We start from the raw sequence: 16179 nt of genomic DNA, 5'->3' as shown, positions 1-16179 counted from the left end.
ATAATTAAATGCAATGATAGATTTTAGCACCCTAAATGGTTACCAGAAGTGCTTAATCAAAACTAAGGTTTCTGCTAGGCAGAATGAATGGTTCTTTGTTGCCCCATAATAGAAAACAATTAAGAATAAAATGCATGGAAATATTTAGGATACATTGGAATAACAGAATCGTTAAAAACCATCACAGCCTGCTTCGTAATGCCCTTCTGATGCTTGAATAAAACAAATAAAACTAAGCAAAATTAGGAAGCTATTTTGTATATTGCCTTGATCTTTGTTTCACCTTTTGAAAATATTTATGAAGAGTGCTTTAAGAATTTGGTTTCTAATTTTTTGGCTGGGAAGAGAAAAAATAGATTGACAATGCTAGAGGTTAGTCAGGGATGTGATTTTTTTTTCCTTCAGCCTGCTGATGTGGGAGGTATATCCCAGAGCATGAAACATTGGCTACCTAGGCAGAATGAAGGGTGATGTGTGTTTATGTGTGTGTGTGCTGTCAGGGTGGAGGGTACACATACTCCAGCCTTGCTGCTGCTCTCGTTTCAGCAGGAACAGGAAACTAAGCAAGGCACCAGAATTGCCACAAATTCTTTCTTAATACAACAGTGTTTTGGAAAATCTGTGGATTAATGAAACATTTTCATGCAATGGCATGATGCTAATTGTTTACACTAAGCCACATTTGCTTCTGTGATTTGCCTTAATTGGTAAATTCTTTAGCTTATGATTGTCATAGAGTATTAAAGAAGTGAGGAAATATGGAGAATGTCGAGGCACTCCTGTGCAGATGATGCTCAGGTGTGCTTCAGGGTGACCTAATCAGTACAGTCAGGCACTCATTCCTCAGGTAAAAAGTGCTTGGAATGATGCGTAAGAATTGTGTGAGTTGCAATTCTGGCAGTGCATGACCTGATCGTGCCCTCGCTGCTGCAGGAGCCCTTCCCGAGCCCGGGAGGGAGGGATGGGACGGGAGGGCTGCAGAGAGGCCAGAGCCCGGGAGGGACGGATGGGATGGGATGGGATGGGATGGGATGGGATGGGATGGGATGGGATGGGATGGGATGGGATGGGATGGGATGGGATGGGAAGGGAAGGGAAGGGATGGGATGGGATGGGATGGGATGGGATGGGATGGGATGGGATGGGATGGGATGGGATGGGATGGGAGGGCAGGGCACAGGGCAGAGCCCGGGAGGGAAGGGAAGGGAAGAGATGGGATGGGAAGGGATGGGATGGGATGGGATGGGATGGGATGGCATGGGATGGGATGGGATGGGATGGGATGGATGGGATGGGATGGGATGGGATGGAATGGGATGGGATGGGATGGGATGGGATGGATGGGATGGGATGGGATGGGATGGGATGGGATGGGATGGGATGGGATGGGATGGGATGGGATGGGATGGAATGGGATGGGATGGGATGGGATGGGATGGATGGGATGGAAGGGATGGGATGGGATGGGATGGGATGGGATGGGATGGGATGGGATGGGATGGGATGGGATGGGATGGCATGGGATGGGATGGGATGGGATGGGATGGGATGGGATGGGATGGGATGGGATGGGATGGGATGGGATGGGATGGAATGGGATGGGATGGGATGGGATGGGATGGATGGGATGGAAGGGATGGGATGGGATGGGATGGGATGGGATGGGATGGGATGGGATGGGATGGGATGGGATGGGATGGGATGGATGGGATGGGATGGGAAGGGATGGGATGCGATGCGATGCGATGCGATGGGAGTGCAGCGCACGGGGCACAGCCCGGGTCTGAGCCGTGCGGCGCAGGCAGAACGGCCCCAGCGCTGTCAGAGGTGCGGTGGAACCAAAGCTCTGCACTTCAAAGGTGCCCCGTGTCCGAGGCGGCAGAGCTTTTTCAGCAGCGATTAGACACGAAGGAAGGTGAGGGGCGGAAACGCCGGGCCGCGCCCCCGCAGCCCTTTGTGCTCCCGCCGCAGCCCCGGCCTGCCGCTGCCCGGCCTTTTTGCTCGTATTATTCTCACCGTCTCCCTGACAGGCGTAGTAATATATCAAGCTATCTCAAGCTGGGACTGTTTGAATGAGGAGAGATTAAAAAAAATTTTAAGAATGAGATTTAAAGTGTCTCAGCAGAGGCTGGCGCTGCAAACTGCCGCTTCAGGAGGGTGCAGGGATGGAGGAGCCAAAATTGCTCCAGGGAGATGGAGGCTGCCCTCGGGAGCAGGCAGAGCTGAGCTGCATCGCCCTGTGCCCTCGTCATTCAACACAAGTCATTTAATACAAGTTGTCCAAGAGTGTGTTTACAATCAGATAGGACTCTCCTACTGCTGCATTTAAAAAGGACTTTTTTTACTTTGACTCAGCAACTATTCTGATGGAAGGAAGAACATCACCCTTTAAGGTCTAGTTAAATGTTTTCAGCATGAAAACCCCAGGCAATATCTTCATATCCTGCTGCAATGATATTTCATGGTCTCATATGCCCAGTGGAGTTGTATCCTGGATCACTAACACTGGTCAGAATCCAGCCACATTTTAGTGAGGGGAGGAGGGGGTGCCTGCGGGAAAGGGAGGGAGGGAGAATAATCAAATATTCTCCTTTTTTAAAAAATTAGGCTTATTTGTTCTTAGTTTTACTTATGGCTATTCACAAAATGTTTTCTTAAGAGTATCTATTCTTGATGCTATGTAAAGATTGGCAGTCTGCAGCATCATAAAGAAAACGTATCTGAAACACTTGCTCAATGGAGTCTCAGAGGCACCAGGCTGTCCAAAACTGTTAATGCAGGCAGGCTGCTACCAAAGAGGCTTTTGCAGCTCCATCAGATGTATTAATTTTGAAGGGTGTTTCTTTGAGTATTAAGCCTTTCTCATGCTGCATGCTGTTGGCACTCTTTTGTCTTACAAAGCTTTTAAAATTTATCCCAGGACACTTCAAGTTGAGGCTTTCTCCTATTTTGGGGGAGGATTTTTTTTTTTTTTTTAACACTGCCTGTTTCTGTCTTAACTCAATAAACGAAGAGTGGATGAAGGGCTGAGTGAGAATTTCAATCTCCCTGCAGGATAGTTTTGGAAAAGATTATATGGAAAGAGGAAAAACAAAAGCACATGTGTTGAAAAATATGCATATTTTACATCACCATTTTGTATGGTAAAAGGGGCTGTTTTGTGTGTATTTTCAAGATGTGGAGGGAATAAAATTATTCAAATATTTTGGCAACTCCTGCAAACTATTTTTTTTTTTTTTTTTTTTTTTTTGTATATCATAAAGCACTTGCTTAGCAGCTGGGTAGGATAGTAATTAAAAAGTAGTCGGTTTGCCAGTGGTCATAAAAAATTTCCATGGTTACTGAGGTAGTGTACCTAAAGAACTCAAAATATATTCAAAAATCAATTTTCTTTGAAATGAAAGCAGAGGTATATTAACTGCTGTTTAAGTTTATTGTTTTAGGAAAACTGGGACTGGCTCTGGTGCTGGTGCAAGCAGAACCAGTGACCCTGCAGCTGACAGCCCGTGGGGAGCCTGTGCCTTGCCTCACACTCTGTGTGAGTAGATTGCCCAGAGGAGTGTGGCTGCCCCATCTCCGGAAGGGCTCAGGACAGGCTGGACACCGGGGCTCAGAGCATCTGGATTAGTGGAAGGTGTCCCTGCTCATGGCAGGGGGTGGGAATTAGAGGATTCTTAAAGTCGCTTCCAACTCCTTCTGTTCTTCTATGATATTGGCAATCTTTGAGGTTTCTTGGGGTTACCATAAGGATCTGGGCCAGATATTAGAATCTTCACTTTTGGGGTCAAAAATGTGATGGGAGAAACAAGAAGTTTTTTTAATGAACTATATGCATTCTTCAGAAAGAGCTGTGTGATTTCCAAGCTTAGCTTATGAATCAGGAGAGCTGAAGCCCCATCCTCCCTGGTGTCTCATGCACATCAGGCAGAGGCTGCTGCAGGTGGGTGCTGAGGGCTCTGTGCCCATGGGCTGCTCTCCTGGAGGGAAGATTTCAGCCTCCAGGGTGGTGATTCATGTCTGAGAGGAGCTGGAGGAGCTGACATGAAAAGACTGCCTGCTCAGTGTCTCCTCTACACATAGTGCTATTAAATTTGACTTTTAAAAGCACTGAAAAGTCCTGGGAGATGAGACGTGCAGCCAAGAAGCACTTATGGCTGGGCTGTGTCTGCCTACCAAAGGGAAATGCTGGAGCATCTGCTGCTCAGCTGCTCTGAGGCTGCTGTGGAGCCCCGAGAATCCACAACCCCCTCAGTGCTGCAGCAGGACCTGTCCTGCCTGTCTGCCCCTGCGCTCAGCTCCAGGCTGCCCAGAACCCGGTGTATCCACTCAACAGCACCTTGGTTTAATGTATACTGAAAGAGGTTTGCCATGCTTTACACATGAAGTGCTATGGGAACAATGTATTAATGTTCTTGAGCAAAGTCTATTTGGGCAGGAAAATGCCAACAAAGTGTGACCAAATCCATGCAAGAATGACATAATTCCTTTTTTTCCAACTCAGCAGAGCTGTCCCAATGCCAACACGATGAGAAGCATTGAAGGCTCCTAAAATATAAAATGAAACAGCCAATCTTAAATATTCAAGTTCACCAATTTTTTGCATTTCCTGATGGTGAAATAGCAAGCAGCAATTTCTGCTCCTTTCTTCACAGGCCCTGCATTCCCTTGAAGGGATTGAAATTCATGGACTAGAAGGTAACAGATGGGGAATGTCGAGAACTTCAGATGCAAGAAGGGTACCGGTGTGTGATTGAGTTATTAATGTAAATATAAAAACATCGGTACAATGTCATATTTCAACCAGAGACAGCCCTGGCTGTTTGGAGTTGGCAGTTTGCTTTCTAGCTTCTTTACACCTTGATTTTCTCAGACTTGTGTTTTGAGTACTTAGAGCTGCAAGACCAAGTACTCTGCTGCTTCTCTAGCAAACACCCCTGCATGAGGTGGCAAAAGGTATTGGGGGAGAGAGATGGACTCACTCATCTTCATGCCTTCTCCTATAAAACAGGAAAATCTGTGAGTTTTGTCTAAGGAAGATGCTTGTAGACAGAATGATTGTTAATGTACCACTCTCTGAGGGTAAACAGTTTCTTGATGTTCACCTGGAATTCTCATTTATCTTGCTGTTTTGCTTCTCTCTCCCCCCTGGGGAGCATACACGGGTTTCCGTGTTTCTCTTCTCTGAGCTGAGCTCCTGAGAGGTTGTTGAAGGCTGTTCCTGCTGCAAAGGCCTGCGGGGCTGGGCCGTGGCTGCTGGAGCAGCACCAGCCAGGGGCGCTGAGCCTTGCACCTGTGTGTCCCAGGGGCGGATGGAGCTGGAGAGGGCAGAGCTGCGCCCTCGGGGAGCACTGGGCTGGGGGGAGAGCTGGAACCACCTCCAAGCCCCCTCCCCAGCCCGGGCTGAGGGACACGGTGCCTTGTGCTGTCCCAGCGTGGCTCTGCACAAGGGCACCTCTGGGGACAAGGCTTCTCAAGAGCAGCACGGTGAAAAGCAATGCTGCTGGTACCCTGCTGCTCTCCCGGGGAATCGGGCACATCTTGGGAAGCACAGGCACAACCTGCGGTGGATTTGGTTGCCCGTGTTGTCATCTCCTGTGCCATCTTTGGTGCAGCTCAGCAGAACGAAGGGATGAGCCTGGGCTGGTCCCAGCTCCTGCCTGGCAAGTGTTTCTGTGCTTGTAAGGTCTCATAAACTGAGGGGGCAAAGCCATTTCTTTCCTTTCCATTCCTGTGCTGCTTCCTGAGGCCCATTTCTCCCACAGTCAGCTCCTTCTGCTCCCATCTTTCCCTGCTCTCTGGCAACTGTGTGGCTTTTGGCAAAAGGAGTCCCCAGATAACTATTTTGTATACACAAACCATGCGGCTTTAATGAAACTACCTCAACCCTGGTAGTAAATAATTTATATGAGGCAGTAAATAAAATATGTTTCTGTGTTCTGAAAAAAAAAAAAAAAAAAAAGGAAAAAAAAGAGTTGTCTGACTGCAATGCCTGCTGTAGGGGAATGAACCCAGAACTTGCCCCACTACAGAGATCCTGGCCAGGAATGGGACCTGCTGGGCAAAGCATCCAAGCCCAGAAGAGCTTGGATGGGAAGGGGAGTGCTTCAGAAAAGCTGTGGTCTGGGCAGGGGTCTGGGGAGCCGCCTGCTGACTGCCTATGGTGTGTCCGTCTGTCTGTCTGTCTGTCTGTCCGTCCATCCCGTGGGGCATTTCCGAGGTTGCCTCCCGGTAGCCTTGGCCGTGAAACCCGAGCCCGCGCCGCTTGACCTGAATTTCCGAGGCACCCGCTGCAGCCCTCGTGTCACCGAGCCCCGATTGAAACGCGACCTCTGTCACTAATGGCATTAACGGGAGCTGCGGGCCGGGCCGGCGGCCTGAGGGTGCCCGCGGCGCCTGGGAAGGGATGCTCGGAGCGGAACGCGGCTTGCGGGAGGGCGAGGATGGACGGAGGGCGCAGCGCGGGGGATGCGAGGTGCATGGAGGGGAGGATGAAGGGTGTCCGAAGGGATGTGCATGGAGGGGAGCCTGAGGGGGAGCATCAGGGTGATGTGGGTGCCTGGGATTGAGAATGAAAGGTGCCCAGAGCGGGAGGAAGAGAGGAGGGCCTGAAGGGATGCATGCGGGGGATGGCGAGAAGAGATGCCTGGGTGGGAAGATGAAGGGTGCCCCGAGGGTGATGGATGGAGGGGTACCCGGAGGGGCGTGAGAGATACCGGGTGAGATGGTGAAGCGTACCCCGAGTAGGGAGGGGTGCCTGGAGGGGTACACCAAGGGGGATGAGGGGTGCCTGGGGCGTGCACCGCTGGGGATGCAGATGCTGCTCGGGGCCGGACGGGCGGTACCCAGAGGGCGGTGGTGCACGGAAGGGTGCCCAGGGGGCGGCTCGGGGCCGGCCGCGCCTCCCGCCCTTGCCGGGGCTGCATCCCCCTCGCGGGCGCGGCTCCTCCGGCCAGCCCGGCCCGGCCCGGCCCTGCCCTGCCCGGGAGCCGCAGCCGGTCTCCCGCTGGCGTGGGGAGCTCGGGCCGGGGGAGGCGGCAGCGCAGATTTACGATGCGGGAGGACAGAGCGTGAAAGCAGTATATCATCATCAGGTTGGGCTGAAAGAAAGAAAACATATCTTCAACAAAAAGAGGGGCTTCGCAATTCAACTGCGTTGTTAGGACAACGCAAACTATCCTTGAAATGATTAGTTCCACTTCAAAGGCATTTACATTCAACAGGGGCAGACGAAGCCTCTTTTTATGTCGCCAGAGGAGGAGGAAAAATAATAATAATAAAAAAATAGCAAGGAGGAGGTGGGGAGGCTTTGTGCTAAGAAGAGTCATATGTTTGCTTCTTCTATTTATTTTTGCTCATTCAGGGGCGCTTGTGTAAGACAAACACAGCGCTGGCAGCCGCGGGGCTCCGCCGAGGTGGCAAGGGCTGGCCAGGCCAGCAGCTCGGGGCTGCGCTTGGGCTCCCCCGCCCATTCCAAAGAAGTGAAAACACAACAGGGAAAAAAAAAAAAAAAAAAAAAAAAAAGAGAGAGAGAAAAAGAAGGAAAACAAAATTCCCTGACCTCAAGAGCTGTCTTTCCTGGGACATCTATTATTAACTTGAGGAAGCATGACGTATGTTCGGTCGGATCACAAAGACTCGGGGTATCCTAACAGAGTTTGGGAAAGATTTGAAGACTGAGATGTCTCCACTTTGTGATGGCCTGGGCTGGAAAGAAGTTTTTGCATCTGAAATCATGTATCTAAACTGCTTCCCAGAGGCCTTTGCATGGGAAAACCCATTTTTTGTGTTCCAGGTTATCCTGAATGGATGAAGAATGTGAAAGAGGAGAAGGGTTCCAACATTAGCCCAGAGGCAACATTTACCATGCCCCTACTGCCTTCTCAAAACCCAACCCATCTCCACTTTCTCTATCAATTTTTGCATCCACTGAATGGAGACTTCTCTCCTATTTCAAAGCACATCATGTATTATAAATCTCAAATTACATATTGGTATTGTTTCCATCATGCTCGGTGCTGGAAATCAAAAAGCAGCCATTAAAAAAAAAATTAAAGTTCAAACTACAGAGCCTATTTGGAGAGTTACCCGTGCTCGTGGAAGGATTTCCCATTACCTGAAATGCGTTGCCCCAACATATGAATATGTGTAGTGGCAGGTAGGAGGCTTGGCTCTCTCCCTCTTCTCCTGTTGCTGGTTTCTGCCTCATGCTTTGCAGCTCATCCTGGGGTTAGACCTCGTCATTCTGTTGGAGAAGAAAATTGAAATTGTAAAAGATCCTGGGCAACAGCTTTCTAAAATATTTTGTCTCCCACAGCTATCTCAACCCATATGAACTGAATTAGTCTCAATACTGGTGCTGATCAACAATCTTTCTTTCAAGTCACTTTTGTGGGGAGGTTAACACTTTGCACATTTGAAACCTAACAACTGTATTAGGGTTTTTTAAGACAAAACAAAACAAAACATTTTTAAGGTGTTATGAACATTTTAATGCCTGCACCCATAAATTCTCTGCTCTAGCCTTACTGGAAGCAAGAGATGATGTTGGCCCCAGCTTTATGAAAAAATAACATCATGCAAGTTAGCATTTGAAAATGAAATCCTTATTCCAGTCAAACTGTAGCTGAAGTCAAGGTTGAAGTCATCCATGATCCTTGTTTTAGGCTTTGAACATGTGTGCGAGTCACTTCTCATCATTCCAAGAAATTTTCTTACTTTTTTTTTACCTCTTTCCCCATTCTCTCTTATTTTCATCAATCTTCTCCTCGCAGACATGGGGAGGCTCAAACAGGGAGAGCTGGAGATGTCAGCATTCCCTTTCAGTTACTTTCAGACAGGTTTTGTTCATTTCAGATATTTTGTTTGCTCTGGAGAGCTGTGGTCCAAGGAGAGCCAGCCCAGTTCTGGACCATGTTCGGACCATGTGCGTTGAGGAATTGTGCTGCAGCACTGAAAGACAGAGCACAGAGGTCAGAAATGGGCCTTCCTGTGATGGCAGCTCTCCTGGTGGCTTTGGTAACCAGCAGAAATGTGGCGGAAGTGTGGCAGCGGCTTTATTGAGAAAAGTGGAAACATTTTTCATTTTAGCAGGTGAATGACATCAGGCTGGTACTCTGGAAAAAGAAAGATATAAAATGACAAAAATCCTAATAAAAATAATACGACCTTGAAAATTAACAACAACAATAAAAAAGATGTAATCTTGAAAGGAATATTGGACTGGGGGAGATGGGAGAAGTGCTGGCTGCTGTGCTGTGTGAGGAGCACTGGAGCTCAAAGGTGAAGCTGCCAGAGCTGCCAGTCTGAGCCATGTTAGCCGCCAGTGTTAGTTTTCATTCCTGAAGATAAAGATACTTTTTCAGTCAGAAAAATGCATTTTTATTGAATTCCCTGCAAGTTCATACTTTTAAAATGTGTTTTCCATTTCTGACTTTCTTGTTTTATGAAACACTGGAAACATGAGAGCTTTTCAAATATCCTTGAGAATGATGGGAGCTTTACATTTGTTCTGTCATTTACTCTGTCATTTATAGAGGCCTTATCAGGAAACAAAAGCTGATGTGTGTTTTAGCTCTACAGCATCTTCTAATGTGGATCTTTCTCCTCTTCTGGGTTTTATTGTTATTCTGCCACCCTGTCCCTAAAATACCAGTGAGGCTGCTAGGGCTGCTTGGCTGCAGGAAGGAGGGAAGTGCCCCTGGGGCTCCCAGGTTTGGTGGGTGCTTGTAAAGGAGAGGAGTGAGGCTGGGCGAGCCATCAGCCTCTTACATTCCCTGCTTTTGAGACTAGTCCGTAGAGAGGTACTTTGTTTACCTCAGCTGATCAATGCCTGCCCCTGACCTGGCATTTACTGGGACCAGCTTTTGGTTTTGCAAGCAGATGCTGATGACTGTGGCATCACCCAAGGTGCATTTTTTGGAATAGGAATGAGGAATGTGGCTGTTGGTGAGAAACTCACCCAGTTACTCCAGGTCCCTTTGCAGATCTGCTGATCCCAGTAGCCCCCCCAGTAGCAACGCAAAACCTGGGCAAACAGGAGAATCCTCTTGGATATGGGCGTTGAGCCCAGAGCTCTGATGCTGAGGTCAGGCGCCCTAGCACGGGGCAAGCAGAGCGAGAGGAGCAGTGCGGAGGGAGCGGCCAGGTGAGGAACGCCCTCCCCGTGCGGTCTCTTCCCCCCTCGTTATCCCCTTGTCGTTCCTTTCTCTGATTTTTGTGTGCGTGCGCGTCTCCCTCCCCTCCTCCTTGTCCGCGCAGCTCCTCTCCCATTCTTGTCTCGCTCCACCCTCCGTTTCTCTTGTCTGGCTGCCCCCCACCTCTTTTGTGCCGCTCGGCTGCTCGGCATCGCTTTTGTGCGGCGATAGCAGCGGCAGCCTCGGCTCCAAGGATCGCAGCGCGGCTGCCATCGCCCCTGGCCTTTAACTGAGCGGCTCGGGCCACGGAGGCTCCCGAGTCCGGCTGCTCCCGGCGCCGCTGGCACGGCCCGGGACGTGCCCTGGGTACCCTTGGGCTGTTCCCGGCGCCGCTGGCACGGCCCGGGCACAGTCCTGGCCGGTGCCCCCGTTAGCCGGGGCAGCGCATGGACAGGGCGGTGCTGGGCCAGCCGCAGCTGCAGTGAGACCTTGCAGGCTGCTCTGGGCCGCGCTGAGCCGCTTTCCCGAGCGGCTGGCACCCACGGGGCAGGAGCCAGGGAATAGGAGTCGCACCGCCGTGGGGATTCAGGGGCCCCATGTGCTTCCATCCCCATCTGAAATGTTTCTTGGTTTGTGTTACGTTCAACTTAAACAGTCAGGAAAGTTTCTATGGGAACTTTTCCTTTGGACGCACGGAATTTGCTGTTTGTTGCATGGCAGGGCCCGGTGGCTCCCCGCAGGCTCTGGCAATCGGCCTTCGCTGTCTCCCAGCACATCCCCGTGCCGTGTGCGGGCTCCTCTGCGGGCTCCCTGCGGCAGGAGCGCTCCGCCCGTGCGGGAGTGGGGTGCGGTGGGGCAGAGGTGACGGACCCCGCGCATCAGCGGCTCCTTCCCCCCGCATTCCCAGCTCCCGCCTGGCAGCAGCTCTGCTGGGTGCTGAATCCCACGCACTGCAATTCTCACAGGGGCCGTAGCTGCCCCTTTCCCCCCGCAGTGACAGCCTGCCACATGCTTTATTGCTCCTTCCCTCCTGGGAAGGCTGTGATCGCTCTCGGGAGCCGCCACGCTCGGCCGAGCGCGTCCCCAGCCCCGAGCGGGGACTCGGCTCGGCTCGGCTCGGCGCGGCTCGGCTCGGCTCGGCGCGGCACGGCTCGGCAATGTCTGCTGCAGCTCCGTGTCACAGCTGCTTTCCCGAGAGCGCGCTGCCTGCCCGGCTTTGTCCCGGGAGCTGCAGGCTGCGGCCGTGTGTCTGCAGCGGGGCTGGCAGGGATGCCCGGGATCCAGGGCGCCGTGCGGGGAGGCTGCGCGCCAGCCAGGGCGGGCTGAGACCTTCGGTACCGCCTGCGAGGGAACAGCAAAAGGTGATGCCTCTGGTAAAGGCAAAAGAGTGCCAAAAAATGCTAAGGAGGCTGGGAAAAAAGCGGCTAGTTATCAGATTTTTTTTTCTAAGGAACTACTTTCCTATGAAACTCTTTACGGTCATTTGTAAGTAGCCTGTGCATTGCAGCTATGCTTAGATTTAAAGCTGGAAACAATAAGAGTGAGTGAATGCATTTTTCTTAAACTTCTCCTTTTTGAGACTTGTTTGAAATATTTTTCCCCTGACATGGCTTTTTCCTCTGAAGGAAACAAGTTAAAAAAATAGCAGAGATAGAAGGAATAAATGCTAATGGGATGTTAAATGAAGTATTTATGTTACACACTGATGGATTTTGTTTGTACACCTGAGGTAAACATTCCCACAGTAAGAATAAAAATATATATGTTTATAAATGTATGTATGTGTATATATATATATAGACTGAGATATAGGTGTCTTGAGAGCTTGTGGATGGATGTTCAGACACGTGTTTGTGTGTGGTAGGTGGAGAGAGAGAAACAGAAATCCACCTGTGCAGCTGTAGTTTTGGTTTGCAGAGCGGTGGGCTGGAGTGAGCGAGTGTCTGATACACCCCATGGGTTGCTCTTTGTTTAAAAAATAGATCTCCCTTAAAACCCACTATAGGCTGAGATAAAACAAGGCAGATTCTAATGAACACCAAGAGGTTTGAGCCCCCCGAGGAGGAGCTGCGTGCGGGTTTCCACAGCGTGCTGACCTTTTGTGTGAGTGCTTCAGCCTGCCACAGAGTCAGCCTGCGTGACCTTCTGGAGTGTGCAGCAGTTGCAGTGTCCTGGAGAGAAATCCTGTCCCTGCTGAATCGGCTGCAGCATCCCAGCGCCAGCCAGAGCCAGCAGCAGCAGCACTCGATTTTCTGCAGATCACACAGCATCACTGCTGTCAGAAAGGAATATAAAGGCCTGTTTTTATTAATCTAGTACAGCCTTCTACGTATTAAAAAATAGTTGTGCTATTAATAATGAATTTGTCACATTTCTCTGTCAGTTCCAATTTGTGTTACTTCCCAGCTGGCAGCAGGTATGTTAGCAGTGCAGTGGGAGCTGGCAGAGCTCTTACCTGGCACCTTGGCTTCCCCTCCCTGCCCTGTGTGCAGCTCCCAGCACGCCTGGGTGCTGCTTGCCAGGGGCTCCATCCCTCCCACTTTGCAGAACAGTGCCATAAGGAAGGGAAGGCTGGCTTAGCTGGCAAGTGTGCATGAGAGGTGTTTTCTATTCCTTGGAATACTAAAAAGAATCAGAATGGTGAATGCACAGGTTTTAAATGAAATAACCTAGTCAGGTTTTTTTCACTCTGAGAAGTTAAGTAGTTGATCATGGATATCACTGGGTAGCTAGTAAGGCAGTAACTTAAACGCTCGCAAATGAATGTTTGGGAATGTTTAAGTTACTGCCTTACCAGTTACCCAGGGACATGCACTCGGTGGCCGCTGAGGCTGTGCTCTGCTGCTGGTGTTCCAGCTGCGCCAAGGGCACCTTCCCAGGCACAGCCATCCCTGCCCTCCAGTGCCAGTCCCTGGGCACTGTGAGGGTGCAGCAGTCAGTGCAGACCCCAGCTCAGCACAAGATGGGAAAAACACTCAAAAGTTTTGAGTGGAAATACACACCGAGGGCATTTAGCATGATTTAGCAGCAAGGGTTTTGAAGGAAACTTCTGTTATTGGCAGTGTTTGTTTTCTCAACTCTCATTGCTTGCTTACTTGTCGAAGTCCATAACCAAAACATTTGCTTATCCAGAGAACAGAGGCAAAAATTATACAGGAATTTTCTCTGACTGTGATGTGAGTGAGCCTTATGAATTGTATGTGTTCAGCCTAGTATATTAATGACATTTTATTTTTGTAAATAGTTGTTTTTCAAGAGTTTGGACTGAAGCAATCAGAAATTCTTATTAACCTATCACAGCTAGCTTTCTAATTAGTGTATGGTTGTAGTTTTATGGAAAACTCCAGCTAAGTATTTTGAGTTTTCCCCCAAGAATGACTCCTGGGTACCCACAGAAGCTTATTCAGACTGTATAGGACCAAATAGGGGAAGAATTTGTCCCCAAAACAGCAATTTTCTGAAAGAAAAAACAAAGAAGCTTCTGAGAAGCAATGCAAGATGCTACTTTCAAATTCAGTTATTGTCTCAGTGATTGACTGCACTAACTGTATCCTGCCAGAAACGACCGACTTTTAAAATATATATTTGTGATTAGTTTAATTCATGGAGCCTTTTTCCTCTGAATTGATTTGATGAAATGAATGAGACAAATAATAAATTTTTCACTGGAATGAATCTGCTTAATCAATTTAGACAATCAGTTTGTTCTTTGCTTAATAACATTTGCAAAAAGAAAACAAAGTCTTTCATTAACAAGGAAGGCCAGACATTTATAATGAGAGGTGGCATCTAACATCAGGTTATGTCTTCTGTTGGAGCAGAAAACAGGATTAAACATCTGGTACAAGAACCTGGCTCTGAAGCGCTTCTTCTGCTTTTCAGTATGGGATTCAACACTAAGTAGCAGGGAAGAAAACCCTGGCATGAGTCCCATTTTCATCCCTGGACATTTTGCCAGGGCAGGAGTTAATGACAGGTACATGGGCCCAGATCTGAACTTCCCTCAAAACCCATGGATGTTCCAGTCTGCTTCCCATGGGAGCTCAGGGAGCAACGCAGAGACCAAACGTGGTGTCAAAACCTGCATTCAGTGGAGTTCTCTCATTTGCTGTTTAGAGAAGGAGTTTGTTATGCAGAGTCATTAAATATCTGCTTCTTACAATGGGCTGCAAAGTAACAGCCCGGCTGGGAAGCCTGGGAGTTCAAAGCATCCCTGCTCAGGGAAAACAAACACTGCTGGCCAGAGAGTGATTATGCTTGCACTGCAGTGCAGAGGACTAGTAATTTTAAAGACATTATCTCATAATGTTTTATTTTCACTGTGTTCTGGATTTTATGTTGATTTTAATTATACCTCTTAGGAATAATATCTGGTAAGCTAATTTTGGTGAATGGCAGTGAAAAAGCATTATCCACCGACGGTAATTACACATATTTCTTAGTCCCTAGATTAAATAGTTTTACTTAAACTGCACTACAGAATTTATAAACACCTTTTTGCAAAGTCTGCCAGTGGAGTTCCAGATAATAGAAATCTAAAATACTAATCTCAGCATCCCAGATGGCTGCCTTTAGGAGCAACATAAGCTGTTACCCCTGACAAATTTCCTTTTGCAGCTTTCTCAGGAAAACACACAGCAAGCCAAGGCAAAGACATTCAATATTTTCCCTCATGGTTGCTATTAATTTAATAACTTGGGTGTTAATCCTTCTGTCTTTGAAATCAGAAGGGTGGGGTGTTTTTGCCACTGAGTTTTGATGCTGAGTTTTGCCTGTCCAGTTGCTCTCCCAGGGGTAGTAGAAATGCCCAGCTGCCTGATGAGGTGCATTTTCTGGTGCTGCTCAATATACAGCAGAATTTTAATGATCCCATCTTGCATCCAATATAATAATAAACTGACGCTTTGTGTTCTTTTGATTAAGCAAATATACTATTTACTAAACCAAATGCTCAAAACCATTATTTCTAATATTTTATTGTGACAAACATTGACAAATAGTATCTCGTCCTCATGTTTTCATCACATCTGGAAACAGAAGCTGAGGATGAGCAGTTGATTTCATTTGTGGGTGATTTCTAATCACTGATAGCCTCCTACTGGGGCGCTCTCCACTTCTCTCCACCACTGCCTTCTCCTTCAAGCCTCTCCTCAAAACACATCTTTCCCCTAGCACTTTGCAGGTAGATGCATATGAAGTTCTAGACTAAAATAAATAATAAAATAGAAGTAAGTCCAAGTGTCTGCAGGATGGGACAACTTTTCCTGCTCCTGAATGACTAGTGTCTCTTTCAGCTCTCACTTGCTCCCAAAAGCATTATGTGTGTCCCTGGGTGAGAGGTAAGGATTTTGGGACAGTAACCCAACCGTGTGATATTTTCTGTGGAAGGGTTGCTTGGTGCCAGAGCTCCCTTTTGTTTGATTGAGTCTGGTTTTTTCTTTTCTTCTCCTGAAATCTTTAATGAAGGCTGGGTCAGGAAGCTTGAGTTAAGAGTCTGGTAGTTCAATGTAAGGATGTTAAAGAAATGATGCAAACAATGCATAGCAGAAATTAGGAGGAGCCAAAGGCAGCAGCATGTGGAGAGAAAAGAGGGGTTTGTGCCAGCCAGGGTGGCTGTGTGAGCCCAGCCTGGGGACATCCTGCTGGCTCTTAGCTGCGCCCAGATCTGCACAGCCCGTGCTGCAGATTGAGGTGCAGTTGCACCCTGTCCATCCTGGCATCCTGCAGCCGATCACCTGCACTGCAGATTTTCCCTTAGCAGTGATTCATGCTAAAGCCAAAATTCCATCAGTGTCTTTGAATCGCTCTGTGCAAATGCACTTTACAGTCAGATTCTGCCCTACTCTTGCAAGCTGTGGCAAATATCTGCAAGCCAGTCTCCTACCCAAGCACGAACTGTTAAAATCTTTGATTTTATTTGGCATTTCTGAGTGTCAGAAAAGTGTAAAGCAGGGACACAACACATCAGAAGCCGCTTCCCTATTTAGTGCTATAGAGACACCGTCTATATTTTAGGCTAAACTTGGACTATTATGCAGTGGCAACA

Source organism: Zonotrichia albicollis, chromosome 14 (genome assembly GCF_047830755.1).
Source record: "Zonotrichia albicollis isolate bZonAlb1 chromosome 14, bZonAlb1.hap1, whole genome shotgun sequence".
NCBI lineage: Eukaryota > Metazoa > Chordata > Aves > Passeriformes > Passerellidae > Zonotrichia > Zonotrichia albicollis.
This window is presented reverse-complemented; position numbering follows the sequence as displayed.